General features: G+C 36.5%; 1 pseudogene; it reads right to left on the minus strand.

The window, feature by feature from the left end:
• The window catches only part of LOC128598348 (zinc transporter 9-like), a 34,573-nt pseudogene that overhangs the window by 1,011 nt on the left and 5,664 nt on the right, over positions 1 to 27,898 (minus strand).

The following is a 27,898-nucleotide window of genomic DNA, read 5'->3' on the forward strand; positions in this document are numbered from 1 at the left end:
ACATGGCACTCTACCTACCGAGGGCAATAAAGTGCCTTAAAAAAAAAAAAAAGTCTTGACACAATAACTAAGAAAATGCCAAGAAGGCTATGTTAACCAGTGTGATGAAAATATGTCAAATGATATATAAAACCAGTGCATGGTGCCCCATAATTGCATTAATGTACACAGCTATGATTTAATAAAAAAAAAAGAAGTGTTGCTCCTTCAGATACCAATAATCCCACTACAATACAGTATATTCATAGAAGAGATCCCATCAGTTGAGGATGAAGCAATCCCATGACTCCATAGTACCACAACAGTCCTGCATCCATTATGACAATAACAACACCACTAATTAGTGAGGAAACCTAGCACATATTTGAAAATCCATACAGAGGAGAGGGATCTAGTGTTTGAATAGACCTACTGATGCCCAATACTAGTAAACCCTGACAAGTGTCAGATACCAAACGTATAGCATTTGAGAACATACCTGCTGAGCCTATATCAATCCAGGCAAGACATGTAAGGAAACAATTTATCATCACCTCTTTTCCTGGCCCTGGAAAGAATACTGATGCTGTTCTGGAGTGGGGCTTGGTGTTTACCCCCAAATATCTATATTCTCTTAATATTTTTTTGTTTTCTGAACTGCCATTCTCTGTATTCTATTTCTTTTTGCTTGCACTTTTTTTTCTCTCTTTCAAGAGCTTCGGGGCTTTCCCAAATTTCCAAAGAATTTGCTTCCACACCTGATCTCAAGTACACAGTCAAGGACTCAATATCCTCCTGGGGACATTATGGTCTAATTTTTTGACATTGTCCTAGATTATTGGATTTAAGGCAGAACTCATCATTGCACTGACTCGAGTAGTAAAATTATTTTGAGTGTACTTTGCCCATACTCCATTTTCTCAAGGACTGCTTTAATTATACTTGGAGAGATTCTTGCGTAAGTGGAAGTTCTATGCCTTTATTTTCTACTGTTTCATCAAATGATGATGCTTTTTCCATTCTGGAGGATTGTAATCCCTTTCCTTCTTTCTGAACATGTGTGGACTACAATTTTGCTTAACTCAGTGTATGAACATGGGGGACTATGAAATTATGTTTGAAAAGTTTCCAAATGTCACTAAGTTCCTCCATTCCTGGTGGTCGCTGGAGCCGTGGGCTGCCCGCTGTGCAGATGGAGCTGGCACTATGAAGAATAGCTGCATCTGTGGGTTGCACTGCCAGCGGCCAAGCCTGGTAATATCCTGGGAAGTGGGGCAGAGTTCCCTGCTTGAACACCACATCCTGCCTCTGTGCCACGACTGCTACCACCCGACTCTATAGACTGGACACCAGCAAACTGCCAAGCTTTTTTAGATACATTAATTGCTAAGAATTAATTTATTATTTTTTAATTTTAATATCTGGATGTAAAGAAACCCTCCACTGTGGCCATTTAACTACCCAAACTGTAATTGTTAATAATTTTAGAGTGGTAGGGTTACATTAAAGCAGACCCACAGGAATTTATTCATAAAATGGTGTTATTTTGTGTAGTAGCAGGGAGTTGTAGTAATTCTAGTATTTGATACACCATAAACCATTATTTTAAGATGAATCTGGATAAAAGTCAAGTTATTCTCACTTCTTAATCATGCATAAAGCAATGAAGTGATAAAAATTTACTTAGATGTACTTTGAAAAACAATCAATTGTTTTAGAAAATGAAAATACCTCTAAAGATTTTGCTACTACTTTCCAAAAGCAAAATCTCGTAGGAAATATGAGTTAATGTGTTAGAACTTATATTTTTAATTGGCTTGTCAAAGATTAAATAACAGTAATTAGCTGGATTCATCTCTTGGTTCTCTATTCTGTTCCAGACATCTACTTTTCTGTTTTTGTGCCAGTACCATGCTGTTTTGATCACTATTGATTTGTAGTATAGTCTGAGGTCTGGTAGCGTGATTCCTCCTGCTTTGTTTTTAGTTTTGAGTAATGTCTTGGCTATTCGAGGTTTTTTCTGATTCCATATAAAACAAAATATTGTTTTTTCAAGATCTTTAAATTATGACAGTGGAGCTTTAATGGAGATTGAGTTGAAATTATATATTGCTTTGGGTAGTATGGACATTTTCACAATGTTGATTCTTCCCAACCATGAGCATGGTATATTTTTCCATTTGTTAACATTCTCAGCTATCTCTTTTCTTAGAGTTTCATAGTTCTCTTTATATAGATCTTTCACATCCTTTGTTAGATAAACTCCCAAGTATTTCATCTTCTTTGGCACTACTGTGAATGGGATAGAGTCCTTAATTGTTTTTTCAACTTGACTATTGTTGGTATATATAAAGGCTACCAATTTATGAATATTGATTTTGTAACCTGAGACACTGCTGTATTCCTTGATCACTTCTAAGAGTTTTGTAGTAGAGTCCCTAGTATTTTCCAGATATACAATCATATCATTTGCGAAGAGCGAAAGTTTGATCTCTTCTGACCCTATGTGGATACCCTTGATCGCCGTTTCTTCCCTAATTGCAGTGGCTAAAACTTCCATTACAATGTTAAAGAGCAATGGAGACAATGGGCAGCCTTGTCTGGTTCCTGATCTGAGTGGAAATGATTCCAATTTAACTCCATTCAATATGATATTGGCTGTCAGTTTGCTGTAGATGGTCTCTATCAGTTTAAGAAATGTCCCTTCTATACCAATTTTCTTAAGTGTTCTGATCATGAAGGGATGTTGGATATTATCAAAAGCTTTTTCTGCATCGATTGAGAGAATCATATGGTCTTTGTTTTTTAATTTGTTTATGTGCTGAATTACATTTATAGATTACGTATATTGAACCAGCCTTGAGATCCTGGGATAAAACTGACTTGGTCATGATGTATGATTTGTTTGATATGTTGCTGGATTCTGTTTGTTAGAATTTTGTTGAATATTTTTGCATCTATATTCATTAGTGATATTGGTCTATAATTTTCTTGTTGGGTCTTTCCATGGTTTCGGGATCAGGGTGATGTTTGCTTCATAGAACGTGTTGGGTAGTCTTCCTTCTTTTTCTACCTTTTGGAACAGGTTGAGTAATATAGGTACTAATTCCTTTTTAAAGGTTTGGTAGAATTCTGATGTAAAACCATCTGGTCCCGGGCTTTTCTTTTTGGGGAGATTTTGTATGGTTGATGTTATTTCTGAACTTGATATGGGCCTGTTCAACATTTCCACTTGATTTTGGTTAAGTCTTGGAAGGTGACGTGCTTCCAAATAATGGTCAATTTCCTTCAGATTTTCGTATTTCTGAGAATAAAGTTTCTTGTAATATTAAGGATTTTTTGGATTTCTGAGGAGTCTGTTGTTATTTTGTCTTTGTTATTTCTGATTGATGAGATTAGAGATTTTACTCTTTTTTTCCTGATTAGGTTGGCCAAAGGTTTATCTATTTTGTTGACCTTTTCAAAAAAACCAGCTTTTTGATTTATTGATCTGTTGTATTATTCTTTTGTTTTCAATTTCATTTAGTTCTGCTCTGATTTTGGTTATTTCTTTTCTTCTACTGGATTTGGGGTTGGAATGTTCTTCCATTTCCAGTCTCTTGAGATGTCCCATTAAGTTGCTTACTTCTTCTCTTTCCGTTCTCCTGAGGAAGGCTTGCAGTGCTATAAATTTCCCTCTTAGAACTGCCTTTGCGGTGTCCCAGAGGTTCTGATAGTTCATGTCTTCATTGTCGTTTTGTTCCAGAAATTTGGCAATTTCCTTCTTGATCTCATCTCTGACCCAGCTATTATTCAACATAAGGTTATTTAACTTCCATGTTTTTGTATGTGTATGCAGATTCCTGTTGTTACTCATCTCAACATTCAGTGGGGAAAAGATTCCCTACTTAACAAATGGTGCTGGGTGAACTGGCTGGCAACCTGAAGAAGACTGAAACTGGACCCACACCTCTCACCATTAACTAAGATAGACTCTCACTGGATTAAAGATTTAAACCTAAGATATGAAACTATAAAAATACTAGAAGAGAGTGCAGGGAAAACCCTTGAAGAAATTGGGTTGGACGAGTTTTTTATGAGAAGGACCCCCTGGGCAATTGAAGCTGCTTCAAAAATACACTATTGGGACTTGATCAAACTAAAAAGCTTCTGCACAGCCAAGAACACAGTAAGCAAAGCAAGCAAACAGCCCTCCGAATGGGAGAAGATATTTGCAGGTTATGGCTCCGACAAAGGTTTAATAACCAGAATCCACAGAGAACTCAAACGCATTGGCAAGAAAAGAACAAGGGATCCCATCGCAGGCTGGGCAAGGGACTTGAAGAGAAACTTCTCTGAAGAAGACAGGTGCACGGCCTTCAGACATACGAAAAAATGCTCATCATCTTTAATCATCAAAGAAATGCAAATCAAAACTACTTTGAGATATCATCTAACTCCAGTGAGACTAGCCTATATCACAAAATCCCAAGACCAGAGATGTTGGCGTGGATGTGGAGAAAAGGGAACACTTTTGCACTGCTGGTGGGAATGCAAATTAATACATTCCTTTTGGAAAGAGATATGGAGAACACTTAGAGATCTAAAAATAGATCTGCCATTCAATCCTGTAATCCCTCTACTGGGCATACACCCAGAAGACCAAAAATCACACCATAACAAAGATATTTGTACCAGAATGTTTATTGCAGCCCAATTCATAATTGCTAAGTCATGGAAAAAGCCCAAGTGCTCATCGATCCACGAATGGATTAATACATTGTGGTATATGTACACAATGGAATATTATGCAGCCTTAAAAAAAGATGGAGACTTTATCTCTTTCATGTTTACATGGATGGAGCTGGAACTTATTCTTCTTAGTAAAATGTCTCAAGAATGGAAGAAAAAGTACCCAATGTACTCACCCTTATTATGAAACTAATGTAGGACCTTCACATGAAAGCTATAACCCAGTTACAACCTAAGAATAGGGAGAAGGGGGAAAGGGAGGGGTGGGAGGTAGGTGGAGGGAGGGGGATTAATGGGATTACACCTGCGGTGTGTCTTACAAGGGTGTAGGTGAATCCTAGTAAATGTGGAATATAAAGGTCTTAGCTAAATAACTAAGAAAATGCTATGAAAGCTATGCTAACTAATGTGATGAAAATGTGTCAAACGATCTATGAACCAAGTGTATGGTGCCCCATGATCATATTAATGTACACAGCTATGATTTAATAAAAAGAAAAAAAGAAAGAACTTATATTTTTATGTGCATTTCTTCTGATGACTTTGAAACCCTTTAAAAGCATTTCCTAATAAAAGAATAGTCCTAGTTATTAGATAGTACACATTGAATGATTTTTACTCCCTTCTGTTTCGACAATGAATCAGAAAAATTCATATTGGGCTTACTAAAAATCAGGCAGACCCGAAGCAAATGTCATATCCTTCAATCTCTACAGAGTCGATGTAATAACAATAATTATAATGACTGCTAGTAACAGCTCACACTTTCAGAGAACTTATTACATGTCAGGCACTTTTGTAACTGCTTTACGTCTTTTGATCGCCTTATGAGGCAATCAAAACATGTGAGATAAGGAATATTATTGTCACCAATTGGGAAACCAAACACAGGGAAGTTAAATAACTTTGCCAAGGTAATCTGTACTAATGGGCTTAATATCCAGGAAGCCTGGCTCCTGAATCCACATTCTTAACCACTTCACAAGTACAAGGAATCAGATTGTGTACACCCTATGCTTTTGCATGAAAACTTAACTCCCGGTTTTATCTTTTCTAGTCTATATGTTTATTTTCCTTTCTTACTGATGTCTCTGTCCGTAGGAGGAGAAAGTTTGTTGTGCTCTGTGTATCTCTGTGCCGTGTGATATTCTTTACAGATCAAGTTAGCATATAGATAGGTAAAACTTAAGCAGGTTTCCAGAATTTATCTGTGTCTCTGTATGTTGAGTCTGATTTATGCAGGAATGTGTAGAGGAATATAGCTAAACAAATGCTATTGTGAATTGAGTACAGAAAAGCAGGAGAGGAAATGGATGGTCTGGTTAGTGTGTTTTTTGTGGGGTTTGTTTGTTCTTTGAGACAGAGTGTCACTCTGTTGCCCCAGGCTAGAGTGCCCTATGTCAGCCTAGCTCACAGCAACTTCAAATCACACTCCTTGGTTCAAGAGATTTTCCTGCCTCAGCCTGCTGCGTAGGTGGAACTACAGGCACCTGCTAATTTTTCTACATTTAGTAGAGACGGGATCTTGCTCTTGCTCAAGCTGGTCTTGAACTCTGAGTGCATGTGATCGTCCTGCCATGCCTAGGCCTCCCAGAGTGCTGGCATTACAGCTGCCCAGCCTTGTCAGTGTGTTTAAAGGGACCAACACACTGAAGAAGAGGAATATGCTTACTGTAGCTAGATGGAAGAGGGAGAGAGTTCACTGGGTGTGTGGAGCTTGTCTCCCCTCCTCTGGCCACAGGAAAGGGTATGTGATTTACATTCTTGGCCCTTGCGTAAGTTAGGGTACCTGAAAGTTGATATAATCACCATGAATAGACAAAAATCTTAATAATAAGATTATTAATAATAATAATAAGCGGTCCACTTCCGCTTTCTAAATTAGCTTGAACAAATGGGTAGCTGAATTGAGTCTTGTATTTTACCCCCTAATCTAGTGACTCGGGATGCATGTTGGCAAGTCACCTCCCACTCCATAAATGCACTTTATACTTGTTCATTTGTTACACTTTTGATTTTATAAATTAGCTTTCTTTTACCTCACCATGGATCCTTTACTTATCCTGAATATATTAACATGCAGAAAAGCTCTGCATGGAAACAGCCACATTATCCCTGATCTTATTCCACCAGAACTCCACCTCCCCACTCTTTCGTGTTTCAAATATCTGTGAATAAAGAATCTCTTTACATCACTTTAGTTAATGTGCTCATTGGATATATTAGGAGATAGGGGAACTTCAGTAATACTTGATGATCATTAAAAATAGTTACAAATATTTGAATTTGAGAATCATCTGCATGTGGAAATGACTGTAAGGTTTATGTGCCTTCTGGGAAAAACGTATTTAACCTGGTGGCTGAGTCGAGCTTTGAGAAGGAAGAGGAAGAGCCAAAGAAGGAAGACAAGAGGTGAGTTGAGGGGAAAGCGTCTGGGTACTCACATCTGCTCAAAATGAAGGACCTCATTTAAAATCATATACTTGATCTATGCGTTTGTGGCTTAATTAAAAAAAAAAAAAGAAAAAGAAAGAAAGTAAGTACTATTTTGCTCTCTGCTGCCATGTGTCTTGCTGGCCTATCACCTCTTTAAAGTGGTGGCAAGAATTGAAACCAGTAGACCACCTGTAGGGCCTAGGCCATGGTGTTAAGCTCTCCCGGAGCTGCTTGCTCCTACCCCTCTTGAAGTCATTACCATCAAGCCTGGAGGCTCTTTCTCTGGTGTGGCCACACTGGAAAGGGCCTGGACTTTGTCGTTTATTAGTCCAGGTTTCTACATTTCTCTGGTACTTACTATCTTTAGACCCTCAAGCTGACTCACTAAATTCTTTGAGCCTTGGTTTCGTCAACTATAGAAAGAGGGCAGTATCTATCAGCCTCATGGTATTTAGTGACAATTAAAATGTGTATCACAACATAGCACCTAAACTAGTGCATACCACAGGGTACTTAAATGGCAACTAGATCCTCAGATGGTGGCCTGACTTTGGAAAGATCTTCTGGTACTCACAGCAGCTGAGAAACTCTCAACACAAGCATCTGTAAGAAACTAACAGGGGCAATGCCATAAGAGCAGAGAAATCACTGGCATCTCTCTTGGTACTGGAATGGACTTTGCAAAATGATTTACATCTGTCTGGAAAATTCTCTGCACAGAAGAGAAAAATGTACTGATGATGATGAAGGGGAAGAGTGGATGGCAGACATGTTTAAGCCTTCACAATGTACAAGGGTGTCCTCAAAGTCACCTCACCTGGGGAAAATGGGAAACTGTAACTAAATACACCTTAATTTACAAAATATTCATTATACAATTTTACAGAGGTGGCTGATACTTAGAGAACATTTTGTAAATATTTTATACATTTGTGTAATGAATATTTTGGAAATAAATGTACCTTTAGATATATTTTTCCATTTCCCCCCATGTATGATGACTTTTGGGTCATCCTGGACATATGAGGCAGTGTTATAAATATCTCATATATCTTAAATGGTTTTATACGACTTAATGATTTTTATACCACTGACAACTCTCTGACAAAGGTCCAAAATGATTCTCATTTTTCAGATGAGAAATCTAAGCCAGAGAGAAGTCACCTAGAAAGTGGCCAAGTGATGTGTGGCTCAATAGGTGCTTGCTGCCACAGAGCTGTGGGTGGGGTGTGTGTATGTGTGTGTGTGGGGCATGCCTGTAATTCCCTTACCTTCTCCTCATACTCACACAATAGCTGCACTGGCACCAACCAAAACATCCTCAGGTGATAGCAATTCAAAGAGTAGGAAGGAAATGGCTTCGTCTTTGGGGGTGCTCTCTTTGTTTAAGAATTGAGATTATTTCCCCAGAAACCCCCAAGTGGACTTGTCCCTTGCCACTTGTTTTCTAGAACTATGTCATGTCATGTGGTCACTGTGAGCTACAAGGGAGTCTGGGTAAGGGAATGGAGGTACCTTGATTCACTTCAACCAATCAAGATTTAGGAAATAGATCTGGGCATAAGGCTACCTGAAAGAGACTTGGTGTTCTTTGAACAAGTGGGTGATCAACTGAATCTGCCTTCATGAGCTTCTGAGACCAATATAGTTAGAAAGAATGTAGAGCGGACATGATTCTATGAACAACTGAAATGCAGGTTGTGACATGCCCAAGTTAGCATAGAGAGGTTCAGGGTGAGAGTTCAAACCTAGAATCCTTTGTTCCATACCAGTGATTTTTTTTTTCAATCTGAGTTCCTCAGAGTTTCTGTAAAAAAATATATTAAAATATTATTTTAAGGATTTTTTAAAAATATGACTAAATACACATGTAATTTTCACATAGTAAGAAGTTGACACAATGCAATCCCTAGTATTAATTGTGTGATTGTGTGTTACCTGTTGACTTGGTCTTTGTTGTTGCTGTTTTTCCAATATAAAGTAAAGCATCTCCTGCCACTTCTACTTAACCATGAAGTCTCCTCGAATTGCAAGTAGGCTATTGAAAACTATTCATAACCATTTCTCCACGTACATTTGGATTTTCTCAATACCAGACAACCACTACAAAATGATCAATTGGATGTTGACAATGATATGAAACTGCAGTGGCTCCAAGCAAATCTGAAATAAATCTCTAATTTCAATTTGTCTTGTGTGTGCAAATAGCTGCCTTATTCTCACTGGCTGATTTAATCTCTCTCTCGTCCCTGCTTACCTCTCCAGCCACTCTCCACTGGTTCTCACTGCTCCAGAGGCCTCTGTGTCAATGCTGGGAGCACTTTTCTTGTCTAACCACTTTTCTTTCCACATGATATTCTCCTCATCTAATGAGACTTAGCTCACTCTTGATGTCCCAGTTAAATGGCACTTCCTTCCCTGACCTCCTGAATTAGTCAACTTACAGAGTTTCAGACTCTTTTTTTGTGCATTTGTCACTTTACAATTATAGTAGAACCTGCATAGTTGACCACCTCCCTACAGTGACCACCTCCTTAAGTTGACCTAATTTTTGAAGACCTGACAAGCAGGACATGTATGTGTCAGTACAGCAGGCCTAATTCCTTATCTTGACCACCTCTGTATGTTCTCCTGTTTGTTGCAGGTCCTTGGGTGGTCAAGTACAGAGATTCTACTGTATGGCATTTATTCCTGTCTTTCTTTCTGGTCTGAGAACCGTCTGAGGGCAGCAACATGGATGCCTCCTTCACTGCTGAGTCCTCAGCTTCTAAGAAAATGCGGAGCCCATGGAGGAAATCAATTGTCTCTGAGGAAATAAATGTAACTTGAAAAAAGAATTTGAATTTAGATGTAATATCATAAGGGGTAAATGATGATGTGAATTATCTGATTATTAAAGAAAAGGTTATTAAATTGAGGATGACATATAAAAGTGAAGTATACAAATGCACAAATTTTAAGTATACAACTCAGTGCACAATTTCTCTATTTGGTTACCCACCATCCACATGATATGTAGAATACTTAGTATCTGATGACTTTCCCTCATGGTCATTCCTGTCAGAGCCATTCCCTGCCTCCCACTCCCAAATAACCACTATTCAGACTTCTATCACTATTGATTAGTTTTTGCTGGTTCTTAAATTTCAGATACATGGAAATTATTAAATATATACTATGCATTCATGGTTTTATTCATTTGACACAATATTTGTAAGACATGTCCATGTTATGCGTACTAGTAGTTTATTAGTTTATTTCCTCTCATTGTTTTATGGTTCTCCACTATATGAATACAGCATAATGTAGTCATTCATTCTCTCTTTTTTGATTTAATTTAATTATTTATTTATTTATTTTTTATTAAATCTATCTGTGTACATTAATGCGATCATGGGACACCATACACTGGTTATCCAATGTACTCAGCCCTACTATGAAACTAATTTATGGCTTTTCACATGAAAGCTATAACCCAGTTATAAACCATTCTCTTTTTTATAATTTTTGATTTTTAAATTTTTTTTGTGAAGGTAGAGTCTTGCTCTGTCACCCAAGCTAGAGTGCTATAATATCAACCTAATTCACAGCAACCTCAGACTCTTGGGTTCAAGCCATTTTCCTGCCTTAGCCTCTCAAGAAACTGGGACTACAGGTGCCTGCATCATGCCTGGCTAATATTATTGATAAATATTTGGTTTTTCTTCCCAGTTTTCAACTATAACAAAAAATGCTACAATGAACAAGGAACTGTTTTATCCCCATTATTAAAATTAAAAGTCAATCAATGTGTGGTCAGAAGTACCTTTTCAATTCTTAAGAACCAAAAAAAGAGATCAGGATACCATTAGATGTTATTGAAGAAATAGAAGACATTCCTAATTGATGACTGGGCTGGAATTTAGTACCCTGTCAGAGATAGAAAAACTTGAAAATATAATGAAATGGATTGCTCGTTAAATATGGTAATGTATCTAAGAAAATAGTACCCACAAAAAGACGTATACATAGTGTTCATAGCAGTTTTCTTCATTATAGCCCCAAACTAGATAAAGAAAAGACAAAACCAAACCAACAATTCTGAAAATATTCTGCATGTTTTATTTATTTGGGGGAACATGCAAAGATTCAACTATCTTGAGAACATACACACAATGTTTAGATACTGAGAATGTTTTAGATTTACATAGAGCTTTAAAATCATAAGTTTCAAATACATCACTTAGCTCCTAAGTGGCAGAACGAGCACTGAAAGGTGGAACTGGTGAGGTTAACTTTCATGTTTCACCATCACATCCTGATTACACCTCATCAGGAAAAGCTACACTCAACATGATTACTTGTGAAAAATTATATTTAATTTTTAATATGTTTAAAGCTGTGTCTTATACTTTGGAGAGTTTTTCTAATTAGAAATCATTAATCATATATGTATTCTTGTCTATTCTTGTCTGGGGGTCTCTAACTTTTCTATCTTATACTTTGTCCATCTAAGAGCTTATACCCTGCTGTAAAAGACACACATTTCATTTCACCAACAATGAAATTTCTTATTCATTTCTTTATTTTTTACTAGAAGACTTCTTGGAGATTTTAAAATGGTAATGTGTCTGGTGACTTTATAAGGAGCAAGCTACAGTCTGGCATACTTCCTACTGAAAGCCCATCAAGGGCACTTAGAAATTTCTAGAGAAAACACATTTTGTGAAACTCCTTTCTAGACTTGCTTTCTTTGTTATCTTTTGAAAGTTTAACTTGCAACTATGCCATTCCCTGAAAGCTTTGTTAAGTGACAACAGCATGGAAATTCTAGTGACAAATATTAGTGGATGGTAATGGCCTCATGTATTGTACCCCTTTCCAGACAGAAAATTTGTTGCTTGACAGGAATGATCAGGGCTAAACTCCAAGTGACTAATGTTGCAAGCTCAGGCACTGTGCTGATACACATACAAGAGAAATATATATCATGGTTGAGTGGGGAGAAGAATCTTAAGTCTCAGCCTGCACCATTTGTAGAGCCAAATGAATGCACTCAGTAAGAAAAATGACAAACGCTAACTTGACTCCCTAAAAATATCAGTGCTGTTATGCCATCTTAAGAGGCAGCATACACCACTTAATGTTCACCTACCTTCACTATAACAACCAACATTCTCAAGACCTATTCTTGATGGTCATACCCAGCAGGGAAAATTGTTTTCTACATCACACATCTGTGTCAAACTCTTTGTTTCCCTCTAAGCTTTTAGTCAGGGTTGCTTGGCTGACAGAATTCATCTGCAAATAGTTTTGTTTATATTTGCCAGCCATGAGAAATCATATTCTGGTCTGCCTATAGTTCGAAATTTGGAGTCATATCCATTTCAGCAAAAGTACTTTATTCTTTTGTTTTTTACTGACTTGTCCTCTCCTCAACAATGTGCAATGATTCATTCTATTAGTATCAGTAGAGTTGAATTTTTTTTTGTTTTTTTTTCTTTTTTAAATTTTCTAGTTTGGTTTAATTAGACATGCTAATTCCATATTGTACATATTTGAAATTATTACCTTTACATTATTACCTTCTTAATTTATAGTTAAAACACTTTTTATTTCAAATACTTTAATCTTACATATAGTGAAAAAAGGAAAGAAATTATTCAATCATTAAAAATGTAACCTGGCTTATTGTACCCTCAATGAATCCCCAACAATAAAAAAATAAATAAATAAATAATTATTATATTATTTTAAAAGATGTACTAAAGTTTAACAATTTTGGCATTGGGATATGAAGTGATTTTTACATATCTTGATTTCTACAAAAATAAGGCATTTCATTCATAGGTATAAAAATACATTTTCTATTTGTAATTATTTTTACATTTGTTCTACCTATATATGTTTTAGTTTCACAAAACAAGAAAATGCACTGACAGTGATCAACCAATGTACATAAATCATGTGAGTTGGGGTTAGCTTGTTCTTCCTGTTTTATGAGACTAATTATTTCAACCAATGTGATTGTCAGGGTGAAGAGCAATTTTAACAGTCTGAAACTATTCTGTTTAGGATCAAAAATCTGGTTCCACCAATCACTGGATCCAAATGTTTTTATTTGATTTCTTTGGGCTTTAAGTTCCTCATCTGTAAAAGTACGATAATTATAGAAATTGTCTTATATGACCACTCTAAGGACTCATTTTGGTTAATACATGTAATGCACTAAAAACTGTTGCTCTACATCATGAAAGTACATTACCATGCATTCATCACCATTATCATCACCATGTAAAGAAGGCAATAGAAAAATTAGCCCAGTTATGTGACTAGACAAAGGAAAATGACCGGGAAACTCAAGAGGAAAAAAATTAGAAAGATGTTAACCTTCACTACTAATAATCAGGGATATGATATAAATAAATAAATAATACCATTTGTCATGCATATAGTTGGTGATAATTTAAAAGTCTGACCATGTCAGAAAATTCCAGAAGATAGGAATTCTCATATACAACTGGTGGGAGTGTAAATTGGCTCAATCACTTTTCAGTATCCCACAAAATTGAAACTGCTCATAGTTTCCATTTCAAGCCTTACAAGGTCTGACAATTAAGTTTATGAACTTGCAAAGGTGTGCTTTCATTGGCGGCACCATACAAACAACTCTGTAAGATTTCATAACCTTGGTATATCAGTGACTCACAGCTATGTTCATGTTCACATGAGGCAGTGTCTTGCTGAGGGGCATTTATTATTGTTGTTGTATGTGAATTGGACCAACAAACAAACATTAAATTTCTTGTTAAACTTAGCAAGAGTAGTAGTGAAGTCAGGAGCATGGTAGTCCAAGTTTATGGGATAATGCCATGAAGAAAATGGAAGTGTAAAAATTGATTAAAGGTTTTTTGAGGGGAGAAAAAGCATCACTGATGAAGAGCTTAGGGAAGCCATTAATGAACAGAACTGAGGAAACTATTGCAAAAATTCTTTGAATTGTGTGTCAAAATTATTGGATGACTGTAAGAAACATAGCAGATCAAGTAAACATTGGTAGAGAAATAGGAAAATGTTAACTGAAAATGTCAGCAAACAAGTCATGGCTCTTGCATCACAATGCACCAGCTCACACACAGTACTGACACTGAGACAGTTTTTAGCCAGTAAACAAATAACTGTATTGGAACCCTCTCCCTACTCATTTGATCTGGCCACCAGTGACTGTTTTCTTTATTCAAATATAAAGGAAATATTGAAAGGAAGGGATTTTTATGACAGTCAGGGCATCAAGGGTAATAAGATGACAGCTCTGATGACATTTCAAAGAAGGCATTCCAAAGTTACTTTGAAAGGTATACTAGGCACTGGCATCAATGTGTAACTTTATAAGAGGGGTATCTCAAAGATGACCATAGTGATATTCAGCAAGGAGGTATGTATCATTTTTCTTGGATGAGTTCGAGAACTTAATCGTCAGAGCTTATATATCCATTAGAGAAAACTTACATATTCAAAGGAAGTAATATATGAGGGTATTTATTATAGCATGTTTTTAAAAGGTAAAAAGAAACAACTTATATGTCTATTAATAGGGAAATAGAAAAATAGTATAACATATCTATACGATGGAATATCTTATATCAGTTAAGGGAAATGAACTACTTATTTTGAAAAAGTGATTTGTCTCAAAAACAATGTTGAATGAAAAAGGTGTTTCATAATGGTGTATCTATAGCACAGTATTATTTATGTAAATGAAAATCTTCAGAAAACTATACTATCCATTAATGTAAATTCTTTTTAAAATTAAATTTTTTTTTCATTAATTGGAAAGCTACAAATCAAATTAATGATGCTGGTTGTTTAAGGAAAAGGAGGAATTGGAAATGGAATAGAAAGAGGGGAAGAAAAGGACTTTTTCTGTATTGAAATAAAAAGGCTTGACATAACTATATAAATAAAGTTAGTGGTTGATATTTCTTGTGGTGACCATATGTGCCTTTATTACCTGCCTCTGAACATTTTTGTATTTTAAAAATCTCTCAAAACACATACATAAACACAAGAAAAACACAAGTATATTTTAATGAGGAGGAGGGGAGAGGAAGAAAAAAAGCAAAAGGGAGGATGGAGAGTGATCAGCAAGTTCACAGCTAAGATGCACAATATGAGGGTGTTCAGCACACACACTGGGTGAAGGGCTCAACTACAACTTGGACTTTATCTGAGAAACGAAAACAATGTAACCTAAATATTTGTACCCTCATATTAATCTGAAATGAAAAAAAGAAAACTGAGGAAATCAGAATACATTGTGAACTTCAGTCAGAAAAAAAATGTATATAAATTAATGTTAAAAAATACTCTTCCTTGAAAGGTAGATAGTATATAGATGTCAAATGATTGTTAATAAGGGAAAGAAATAAATTTCCATTATAAATTAATAAAGGACATTGGCACACTCTACTTTGCAAGTTCCTCAATGTCAATTCCTCAAAATAATCCTCTGTTCATCATTATATCTCTTAGTATCCAGCACAGCACCTGGCATATATTAAGAGTTCAATAAACTTGTATTAAAATATCCTGAATTATAATTTATCCAAAACATGAAATAAAATTCACTCTCATTAATTATTAAATAATGAAATAATAAACAAAAGAACAACATGGTATTAAAATATGCTAGCAAAAATTAAAAAGAACAATACATAGCAATGATGGAGATATAAAAGAATTACCTAACTCACAAATTCCTAATGGCAATTTAAAATGGAAAGCACTTTGACAATAAAATCAGTAATATCCTGTTCTTAAAAATGTAGGCTAAAGAAATAATACAAAGTCGACAAAAAAGAGTATTATGTATATTTGTTTACTGCAAGGTTACTTGTGGTAGAAAATGGAAATCAGTGCAAATGTCTACTAATCACAAAATGACTAAATTATGGCACAAAATATGTTAGATTATTATGCAGCTGTTAAGGCAATATTTATGAGGATATGGAGACAATCTGGCTGAAATATCTAATATGCAAATTTTTGCTAGAATTTGTTTATCTAGAAATTACGAATTTATCGAGCAAGATTTAGGAAATCATGCTAACTGAAAAAATCAAGAAACAAAAAGTATATGTACATGCCTAAGTTGAGAAGAGAAGATTGGGGTGTGTGTGTTCCTGATAGTTGAAATATATTTCGTTTTTATTTAAAAAAAAAGTAGAAATTCTACCTGTTGTTGAGATAAATTTCAAACCATTGATTACACATCTACCATTATGAAATCCAGTCCTGACAAAATCAGAATGCTGTTAGTTAACAATTCAGCATTTAATGTGGAAGATATATGTGGGAAGAATAGTACTTGATTATTCAATTTATCTTTAACAAAGTACATGAATAAAATCTTAGAAAGGAAAATATGTATGAGTAACCTCAGATTAGGGCCTCACCTGATGATAGAAATGTACAATTGGCAACTTTAGTTGCTATTTATGCTTTCAGTGTCAATATTTGGTCACATTTTTAGTAATTAGTAGCCCAAATTCATTAGAAATATTATGAAAAATTTTCTGCACTGAATATCTCTGTTTGTCAGGGTGGTATGCTGTTCTTGGTTCTTGGTGTGCTCTTGGCTAAAGAATAACCCGATATACGAAGTGTCAAGTCCAGCCTCCTGGTTCTACTAGGTTTGACAATTAAGTTCATGAACTCATCCTAGCAAAAGTGCTGCATACCTAGTAATTGTTGAATTTAACTACCATCACCTTTGGAGTACTCCCCTTGGGAAGCTATGGACCAATCCCAGTACCTAGCCCATCCTTCAAAGATTTTTTTCTAGGAGGAGTTTGAGAACTTCATCGTCAGACCTGGTATGACCTTAGCTCTAATGGCCATTCCAAAAAGAGTTCCAAAATTGTTTTGAAGGGCGGCCTAGGCCCTGGCATCCCACAGAGCTTCTCAGGAGGAGTACCTCAAAGGTTACTGTAGGGGTATTTAGCAATGAGGTACTTAGTCTGACCTCTTACTTAGGTCAGTCATACTTAGTCTGACCTCTTACTCTCCTGGTTCTCTGGCTCCTTAGGAGGAAAAAATCCCCAGCAGGGCCAATACAACAGAGTGACCACAAGAACAATCTCACATAAGCAGCTCTTTATTATAAAACAGAACAAGTCTGTCTCCAGGAGTGGGAGACACAAGCTGAGTGACTCACTCCCTTACTCACTGACTCTGTCAGATTGTTTTCTTTCATTAGCTCAGTCTGGTGAAGGGCTCTCGGGAGGTAAAGAATGGTACTAAATAATGAGCAGACATAGGTGTCTCCAGTGCCATCTGCATATGTGAGCTCCCTCGCCTAAAACCCACCTGGAGGGGGTGAGGAGATTTTAGATTGATAAAGCAATTCCCCTTTTTCTGGGGTGTAGCAGTTTCTCTGGATGGGATAAAGGGTGGGGAAGATCAGAAGAAGTACTGAGCCTCACCCTCCCTCCCAGGTGGAGAAACTGCTATAGACAGCACCAAAGCAGGGCACCCTTGTTCCTGGAACAGCCTGCGATTCTATCTACCTAACATATTCAAAATGGTTTCATTCGTTCATTTAGTTCTATAAAATAAAAGCATTTTGTGCAAAGAGCTGCTCTAATGAAATAACAAAGATTGGGATACATTAGCCAGGAGAGCCAGCAAAAGTGTCAAGGAAGAGAGACAGAAAATAAAACCTATACAATTCTTTCCAGCATGAATATATATGATAAATATGAAAATAATATTAAATTACATGTGGAAAACTCTCTTGTTAATGTATTGTATGAGATTACTAGGGAAAAATTACATTACCCAGCATGAACTAAAGCAAAGAAGTAAGAAAGAAGATGTATGCTTGATACTTTAAATCCGAGACATAGAGAGACCAATTGAGATTTTCAGAGGATGTCATCCCTGGATGCTATGCCTCATTTGCACATTACCTGGGAGAGCACTGTGCGGCTGCATATTCTCAGCTGTTGAATGTGTTCTGCTCATTTTCCAGCAGGGAGGACAGTTTAATGCTTTCTTGTACCTTTTCCCTTCTGCTGTTTCTGTTTACTTGTCTGCTTGCTTATTTATTGTTTGCATTTAGCTTGCCCTGCAAGTGGTTCTGAGCATCGTAGGGCGAATGGATAATACCTACAAATAAATCTCTCTCTTTAGTTTATTCAGCATCTGTGTGGGGATTCATTTCTCTTTATCCCTTTTTCCAACTTGATGAAAATTTCTAAAGGACCATGTATATTTAAATAAAATGTGAAGGATATAGATTCTTTTTCAGATATATAAAGCTATCCTTAGACCCCCAAATTCTTTCCAAAGAAATTAAATTCTATTGAATAACTCTGTCTATGACGTTAAAAAAATATATGCCAGTTTCAAGGTGTTGGGAAAATCACTAAACCTCTTTTCAGACTCATAAGTAAAATAAGAGAAGTTGATAACATGAGCCCCTGAGCTCAGGGTCTCATGATTTCTAAAAATCTTTTACTTCACTGGCTTTCAAGAATACAGTTGCATAGTTAGATTAATCTCTGGGGATGGTGCTTGGTGAATAAATACTCAGCCAACAATTAGAAAACGGGTATGAAAAACAATAAGAGCCTTGGCTGTATCAATAGCCATAGACCATATTAATGATTTTAGAGGGAACCTGAGCATAATGTTAATTTTTAATAAATATTTAATAGTGTATTATTTCAATAAATAAATTAGTGCTTACATAGTAAGGATACAAATTTTTTGTGCACACATTCTTAACCCACTTTTATAGTCCTTCTTGGATATTTCTCAAAGAATTACTTTTTTTTTTTTTTTAAATAAAAGGACATAAAAATATTTCTGTTTGTAGGAGCTTATGATGGGTGGTGAAATCTATAAAGTAATCCAATGGTTTATCCCTCTTATCTTGAGAATGTTTAATCAACTTGGATATTTGCTTTAAATTAGCACTGTCAAATGTACATTTGTATAAAATCTCCCAAATCATGAAAGATTTATAATTTGAAATGTATTTAGATTTTTGTCCAGTTAATCAGTTGGGTAAAAATTAGGAGTACTATAACTAAAACATTAATTGACTTGAGATGAGTGTTATAAAAAAAGTGAAAAAATTTTTTTCTTGGTCAGCTTTGGCTACATAAATGAAGCTTGCAGCCTGTTCACTAACAGAAGTGGTGTGATGAAAGAGGCACGTGTCCTTTTCAGGAGCCCAGGTTAATAATTGAAACATAGATCAGAAGAAGAGGTGTCAGGAGGCATAGTCTTGATATTAAGTCTATTGCTGGCCCTTCATGGGCTTGTGTAGGTTAATTAACTCTGGAAAGACTCAGTTGCCACTCCTGAGAAGTGTAATGAAAAATAGTCACTTGCCATTCAATTCAGCACCCAGGTATGAATGCTGATTACATTGGTGTATAATAGATGTAGCAAGCCTGGCCATGACAAACTAGCACAAAGACAGATGTGGTGCGTAACAAGGATATATCTACTACCTGCTTGGGAGGTGCAATAGACCCAGTTGATTATGTGTTCATGGCCCCTCCTCCTTCCTAAATGAACCATATCTGTTCAGGCATCTATCCACATTCCTCCCCATGGCCAAACTTTTCAGGGAGCATGACAAATGGCTGGCCCCTGGAGCCTGCTTGGTTTTACTGATACATTGAGATAGGCATATACAAAGCGATTTGGATCAGAGAAGCAGGAGGCCACATTGAGTTGAGGGTGAGAAGTAGGGCTGGTGTTTCTGGGAAAGGATTTCTTCAATCTTAAAGAAACATAAGAGAGAGAAAGTCCATTTACTACCTTTACTGCCTCTGGATCTTGACTTGGAGATGTAATCCCTTCTTCAGGCATTTTGCATTTTAGAAGACCAAGAGGTTCAAGGTGGCAAAACAAAAAGGTGGCTTAAACTGGACCAAAGAGGAAGCATGGGTTTGTAAAACAGTGAAGAGGCAAGAGGAGTTTAAGAAATGTTTAATGGCATAGGAATCACAAACAGCAGTAAACCAGGACTGGCTTGTGATGAATTTGCGACCACTAAGTCTAGAACTAAAAGAAAATCATAGAAGGGAGCATTTTGGTAACAGAGGAAAATCCACTGGCTCCTCACGTCTTCTCTTCTCCACCCAGCAGACTGGTGCCGTGCAGATGCCTGAGGGTTCCACTTGCATTAAGTCACAGGTGAATATGCTGGTTTTTCTTCAGATGAAAAATTGGGAAAGCCCAGATACTTAAAGCAATCTTATGACCTCTGCACATTGTAAATGTAAATGGATTGTCCAAAAGCATCATCTTGCTCAATTTTATACAAACATGATCTTTTGTAAATGATTTTTGTGAGATTCTGTAGTTTCTCTTTTTTGCCTCAGGCAGCAGCACATGGTGATCTGGTAACCATGTTAGAAGTGAGACTCTAGCTTCCATATAAGTAAAAAGAATATGAAAGTTATATATTTTCCAAATCATTTATATTTCTGAAATGTATGTTATAGGAAAATTTATCACAATTGTTTAAATTAAAATTAATAACCCTTTCTGATCCTATGTCAGACCTTCTCTAATACAATGATTTTCCTATTCCTGCTCCAAAGTTGGAAGATGTCTGCCGTGTTGTTTTTTTGTTTTGTTTCATTTGTTTAAAAGTGAGGATTCAATTCAAATGCTATAATCCGAAGAAGCCTGCAAAGTAGGGCCTACAAGTTTTTTGCCTGTGTGATTCAGAAAATGGTTATGTGTTTTCTCATATCCCCTGTGATGGCCAGACAGCAGAAAGTCTTATCCGTCCCAATTTGACATTTATATCTTGAATAGATTCATCTGGCATATGTTTTGCAAGCACATACTGAAAGGTACAAATGGGGGTTCCCAGAGATGAGGCCCTAGAGGTGATATGTAGGCCAGGTTTATTGAAAGGGGAGGATGACCCACCTGAGTAGTGCCCTGTGCCCGGGGTAGTTAGAGACCACTTTCCACTTTTATAAGCGGTGGTAGGAGGTGTGTGGAATTCCACAGCTTACTTGTCAGGTTCGGCTCCTTTGCCATGAACTTCTCTGGGGGTGGGCTAGCCAGATCCTCTGTGTCTTTGTCCTAGGAGGAGAGGAGGAGGAAAGGTCAGACTCTTTTGCCATGAACTTCTCTGGGAGTGAGCTAGCCAGATCCTCTCTGTCTTTGTCCTACGAGGGGAGGAGGAGGAAAGGGAAAGGGTTTGTTTGTGGCTGCATTAGGTGCCCTCAACACTTAAGATGTTTCACACCATCACATCTGACAGTTTCTACACAAGCCCTCAACTTGCTCAGGAATTACATAAAATGAAAATAGATATAACAGCAACAGTGATTGCTTCTAGGAAAGATTTTCCAAATGATCTGAAAAAAGAAGAAATTTTAGGCACATCCACATTGTGCCTATCAATGTGATATGGAGATGATGTGCCTCTATCTCATAATGAGAGGGTAGCGACAATGCTGAGTATATTCTTTGGCCCTCAAACACTGTTGATCAGTGGTTATAGGAGGAAATGGTCTGTTATTTTAGACCATTGGGTAAAATAATGGTTAGTTGTTTTAAAATACATAAAGTTTATGAGAGGAGTGAACAGAACTGTTCAGTATCGTGGGTGTTACATTTTTACAAGGAGGCTCTACAAATGGTGGGGAAAATGATTCTTTTTGCTGATGGAAGTTATAGGTATGAACAGGTACATTTACTCATTAGATAAGGAAGGACAGTAGAGAAAAAGTGCAGACACACTTTTCTTATAAGAGAAATCTTATTACTCAGGTTGAGAGCACCGAGGAACAGAAATTCAAGAAAGAGGGGAAGACCATCATCTTCTGACACTGAGGGAAGTCTAAATGGGAAGATGCATTTTATAATGCAAAATGAAAAACAAAGTCAACAAAGGAATGCAGGGTGTGCAGAAGAAATGAGAAAGGTGGAAGGAGAGAAACAATTTTCAACTTTAAGACATGCAAGAAGCAGCTTGGACTTCATCCTGGAGGATGCTTCCAGAAGCAACACACTCAAAAAACCATAAACAAAGATAAGCAAAACACTTTAGTTTACATAACCTAAAATAGATGATAAAGTCATCAGGTGAGTTCATATTTCTGTTTTTCTCTTTTAAACTGTAGGATAATTACAAGTAATCCAATCGCTTTCCCACCCAAAATAAATAAGAGCTGGGGTGTATGTGGGTGGCAAAAATTGGATTGGAAAGGTTTTAAATTCAAATCTCACTCAAAGGATCAAAGTTAACTGTACTTACAAGTTTCATGGACGCTCTGACTCCAGTGATGCAAGTGCCTGGGAGACATCCATGATATATAATTCTTTGTGAAAGGAAATGAACTTTTATACATATGATGTGAAACATGAATGCTAAGTGTTACTAAACACACCAAACATTACCAAGATCATTTTATTGCTGAAATATATATTAATATCATACAGTATTAATCAAATCTAGGAGGCCATCGATTAAAGACAGCATTCTTATTTTTAAAGTATAGTTATTCATTTTCACTGCCATATATTATTCACTGTCTTAAGATGCATAACCACAATTTATCCATGCTAATATTGCTGACTTCTTAGATTGTTTCCAACTTTTGGCTACTACAAATCATCTTACTCTGAAAATAATTTTACACATCTTTGCCGACAAATACCCATATCTTTTGGGTATTTGGAGTGAAATTCAACACATTCCAGTGAATGTCAAGTTTAAGTAGATGGTACTAAACAACTTTCCCAAGTGATTGTACGTCCTAGTTTATTCCGCCATCCACGATGTGTGAGAGTTACATTTGTTCTTTTTAGTCTAGGTTTGAGTCTTTGGTTGAATATTGGTATTGCATATAACTTCTCCCCGTTTCATGGCTCATGTTTCTCTTCTTGTGATAGTTTCTTTTGATAAGTCAAAATTGTTTATTTTAATATTGTCTAGTTTATCAATTTTGTGCCTATGGCTAGTGGATTTTTTGTGTGTATGCAGTTTAAGAAATCATTGTTTTTCAAGTAGAGAGAGATTAAGCTCTTATGTTGCCTTCTAGAAATTTCATTGTTCTGCTTTTAAAATTTGAAGATAAAAAATTCAATTTTAATTTATTTTAGGGCACAATAAGAATGGGAGATTAAGATTCATTTCTTTTTCCATGTGACTATCCAAATAACTCAGAACTCTCTAAATAAACACCATTCTTTCTCTTTCTGAACTGTAGTACCAGAATTAGTGACTATGTAGGGACAGGTCTCTTGGTGGAGTCTATATTCTGTTACATGGTCTGTTTGTCAAAGATTGTGCCTTTAATATATTACCTTTTTAAAAATTCCAGGAGGGCCAGGTGTTGGCTCATGCCTGTAATCCTAGCATTCTTGGAGGCGAAGGCAGGTGGATTGCTTGAGGTCACTTGTTGGAGACCAGCCTGAGTAAAAGCAAGACCCGTTTATTTAAAAAGAAAAAAAAAGCAAGGAGTTGTGTCAGGTACCTGTAGTCCCAGCTACTTGGGAGGTTGAGGCAAGAGGATCACTTGAGCCCAAGAATTGGAGGTTGCTCTGAGCCGTGACGCCACAGCACTATACCCAGGGTGACAGAGTAAGACTCTGTTTCAAAAAAAAAAATTGAAAATAAAAATTCCAATAGTTTTAGGGAGAGCAAGTATATTTTTTGGGACACAGATGAACTGTACAGTGGTGAAGTCAGGACTTTCATGTACCTGGTAGATAATTTTTGACCTCCCCCCTTCTAAGTCAACAAAGTCTATTATACCACCCCGTCTGATCACACACACACGTTGTTCAACTCCCAGTTATGAGTGACAATTCCTGGCATTTGCTTTCCTGTTCCTGTGACACTTCACTTAGGATAATAGCTTCTGGTTTTATCCAAGTTATTGCAAAAGACATTACTTCATTCTTTTTTTCTGGCTAAGTTTTACTCCCTGCTGTATATATACCAGGTTTTCTTCATCTACTCATCAATTTATGGGCTCTTAAGTTGATTCCATATCTTTCAAATTGTGACTTGTGTTGCAATAAATATAGGAGTGCATATGTCTTTTTGATAGAATGACTTCTTTTCCTTTGTGGTAGTGGGATTGCTGGTTTGAATAGTAGGTTTACTTTTGGTTCTTTGAGGAATCTTCATACTATTTTGTATAAAGATCGTACTAGTTTACGTGGCTAACTACAGTGTATGAGCATTGCCTTTTCACTGCATCTATGCTGACATTTATGGCTTTTTGACTTTTTTTTTGTAGAGACAGAGTCTCACTGTACCGCCCTCGGGTAGAGTGCCGTGGCGTCACACGGCTCACAGCAACCTCTAACTCTTGGGCTTACGCGATTCTCTTGCCTCAGCCTCCTGAGTAGCTGGGACTACAGGCGCCCGCCACAACGCCCGGCTATTTTTGTTGTTGTTGTTGTTGCAGTTTGACCGGGGCTGGGTTTGAACCCGACACCCTCGGCATATGGGGCAGGTGCCCTACTCACTGAGCCACAGGCGCCGCCCGGCTTTTTGACTTTTTAATAATGGCCATTCTGGTAAGGGCAAGGTGGTATCTTATTGTGGTTTTAAATTCCATTTCCCTGATGATTAGTGATGTTTAGCACCTTTTTATATGTTTTCTGTAAACAGCAATATAAATATAAAAAATATTTTTGTTTGTTTTGTTTTTCTCACTGATTTGAGTTCCTTGCAGATTCTGGATATTAATACTTTCTTAGATGTATTTTTCTCCCATTTTGTAGGTTGTCTATTTATACCAGGGGTCCTCAAACTGCAGCTCGCAGGCCACATGAGGCGCTGTGATTGTATTTGTTCCTGTTTTGTTTTTTTCACTTCAAAATAAGATATGTGCAGTGTGCATAGGAATTTGTTCACAGTTGTTTTTTTTTGTTTTTTTTTTAACTATAGTCCAGCCCTACAATAATCTGAGGGACAGTGAATCGGCCCCGTTTAAAAAGTCTGAGGATGCCTGATTTATACTGTTGATTATTTCCTTAGCTGTTCAGAAATGTTTTAATTTAAGTCACATTCATTTATTTTTGGTTTTTGTTGCATTTGCTTTTGAGGTCTTAGTCTTAAATTCTTTAGGTAGGCTAATATCCACAAGAGTTTCTCTACATTTTCTTTTAGAGTTTTTATGGTATTACATTGAAATTTTTAATCCATCTTGAGTTAATTTTTGTGTATGTTGAGTGGGGTCCTATTTCATTCTACTGCTCTTATTGAACTTTCACAAGTCTTCATTTTTGGTATTATGAAGCTTCCGACTTTCTTAGTTTGTTATTTTTATTGCTATTCAGAATTGTTTTGGCTACCTTTGGTCTTCTCAGTTATCTTAAAATTTTAAAATCACCTTTTCAAAATGCAAAATATTTGTTGGGATTTTTATTGGAACTAAATTGAATCTATACAATAGCTTGGGAAATATTGAAGACTTCATAATTAATCATAAGTCTTTCAATCATGAAAATTCATCTGATTTCATTAATTTAGATTTCCTTCACTTTTGCTCAAGATATTCTGTGGTTTTGTCAGTAGATGTCTTGACATTTTTGTTAAATTTATTCCTAGAAGTTTGGTATTTTTGTTACTATTTTAAATGGTGCTACTTCTAAACTTTATAGTTTGTTGCTGGCATGTAGAAGTAGGACAGATTTTTCTAAAGGGAAGTTTTAAGTAATAACGTGTGATGCTTGCAATAGATTTTTTGTTGGTGATCATGTTCTTTATCAGTTACAGGAAGTTTCTTTCTATTCTTAGCTTTTAAGGATTTTATTCATTTATTTATTTTATTTTTTTCTTTTTTTGTAGAGACAGAGTTTTACTTTATCGCCCTCCGTGGGGTACCATGGCGTCACACAGCTCACAGCAACCTCCAACTCCTGGGCTTAGGCGATTCTCTTGCCTCAGCCTCCCGAGTAGCTGGGACTACAGGCACCCGCCACAACGCCCACCTATTTTTTTGTTGCAGTTTGGCAGGGGCCAGGTTTGAACCCACCACCTTTAGTATATGGGGCCAGCACCCTACTGGCTGAGCCACAGGCGCTGCCCTAAGGATTTTAAATTATAGCTTTGTTTTCAATCATAAATGGTTGTTTATTTTTGTTAAATGCTTAATTTTCAGTAATTTGGTGATTTTTCAAGTTAGATATTTATTTCTAGACTAATTCCACTGTGGTCAGAGAAGATACTTGGGATGATTTTAATCCTCTGAGACTTATTGAACTTTTTTTATTACCCAATATATTATGAGTTTTGGCATATGAGACATACATATTTGAAAAGGATATCAATTATTTCATTGTTGAGTAGAGTGTTATATATACACTACTTAGATCATTATGCCAATTTGTTTGCTAATTGTATTAGTGGAATCTTCTATATACTTCCTGAATTTTTTTTTTTTAAGCTTATTTCTTTATTTATTTTTTGCGGTTTTGGCCAGGGCTGGGTTTGAACCTGCCACCTCCGGCATATGGGGCCAGTGCCCTACTCCTTTGAGCCACAGGTGCCACCCCTTCCTGAATTTTTTTGCCTAATTGTTTTATCTATTAGTATGTGGATTCAAAATCTGCTGAAAAATTTCTGGCAAATGTAGCTTAGGTGTAAAAAAACTAATAGGAGGCTTCCATTTGGTCTTCTAATCAAATTCTAAGCTGTGGATCGTCAGAGCCTTGCATTGGGTCCTTATTTATTGAAGTGGTAACTTGTTTCCCATTTGGTCAGTTGTTCCAGTGTAAAAGCTCTCTTGGTATGAAGCTCTGAAAGGGAAGAAAACTTAGTGGGAAGATTCAGGGTTTTAACATCCTCCTTCACAGGGAGCCACAGACAATGTAGGAAATATTTCTCAACTGTACAAAATAAATCCCACTTGTATGTATATTTCTTAATAGAGTTCCCATTCAAAGAAAGTTTAAAAAAACAGAAAGTTCAAAAGTACTGATAGTGTTGCCAAGCAACATAATGGTTTTGAAAGGGTTGGTTATCAATACCTTGTATTAAATTAAAGTTTTTATTAAAATATTAGCTACATTTTGATACATACACATTGATCTATGTTTTTAACATGGTTAACAAAAAGAACTTTTGAAAATCTCATGTATAACACAAGTTAAGGTAAAGATTAACAGGTTAATAGAATATCAGTCCAAGCTCATATGTTGGTCAAAATATTTGTATTGTTCTCTGAGGTTTAATGGAGATCAAGATGTTATGTTAGCATCAAACGGTATCACTTCAAAGTAGTGGCATTTCCAATTATTTCAATTTGTGTATCACTTCTCTATCTCAAAGACCTAAAAGCGCTCCCAGGTCAGCTCTCAGAAGCTCTGTTGAATTTGGTGCCCATCACGGCACCTGGAAATAAATCTATGTGAAGCAGCTTAATGACAGCCTTCACTATTCCAGATGGCAGTTCCTCGGAATGTCTTTGGGGATTTTACCTTTGCAAGAAATTTCCAGAAGACAGCACACCAAGAGGTGCTGAGGCAGATGGGCATAGGTGTCATGGTTAGTGACCTAAGGTGCACCGGGCAGCAAGTGTGCCTCACAGCCCAAACCTGTCAGCATTTCTCAAAGGTGCAGTCAGTGTAATCAGGTGCTAGATGCTGAATATCAGAACAAAATGCAAAGGGGAAGGTTCATGCTCAACAAATTTGTACACATGGATTAAAAAATAAGAGAAATCTGGATAAAAGTCTTTTAAAAAGGAGTGCTAGAGCAGCTGTGACT

The sequence above is a fragment of the Nycticebus coucang genome, chromosome 11 (genome assembly GCF_027406575.1).
Source record: "Nycticebus coucang isolate mNycCou1 chromosome 11, mNycCou1.pri, whole genome shotgun sequence".
Lineage (NCBI taxonomy): Eukaryota > Metazoa > Chordata > Mammalia > Primates > Lorisidae > Nycticebus > Nycticebus coucang.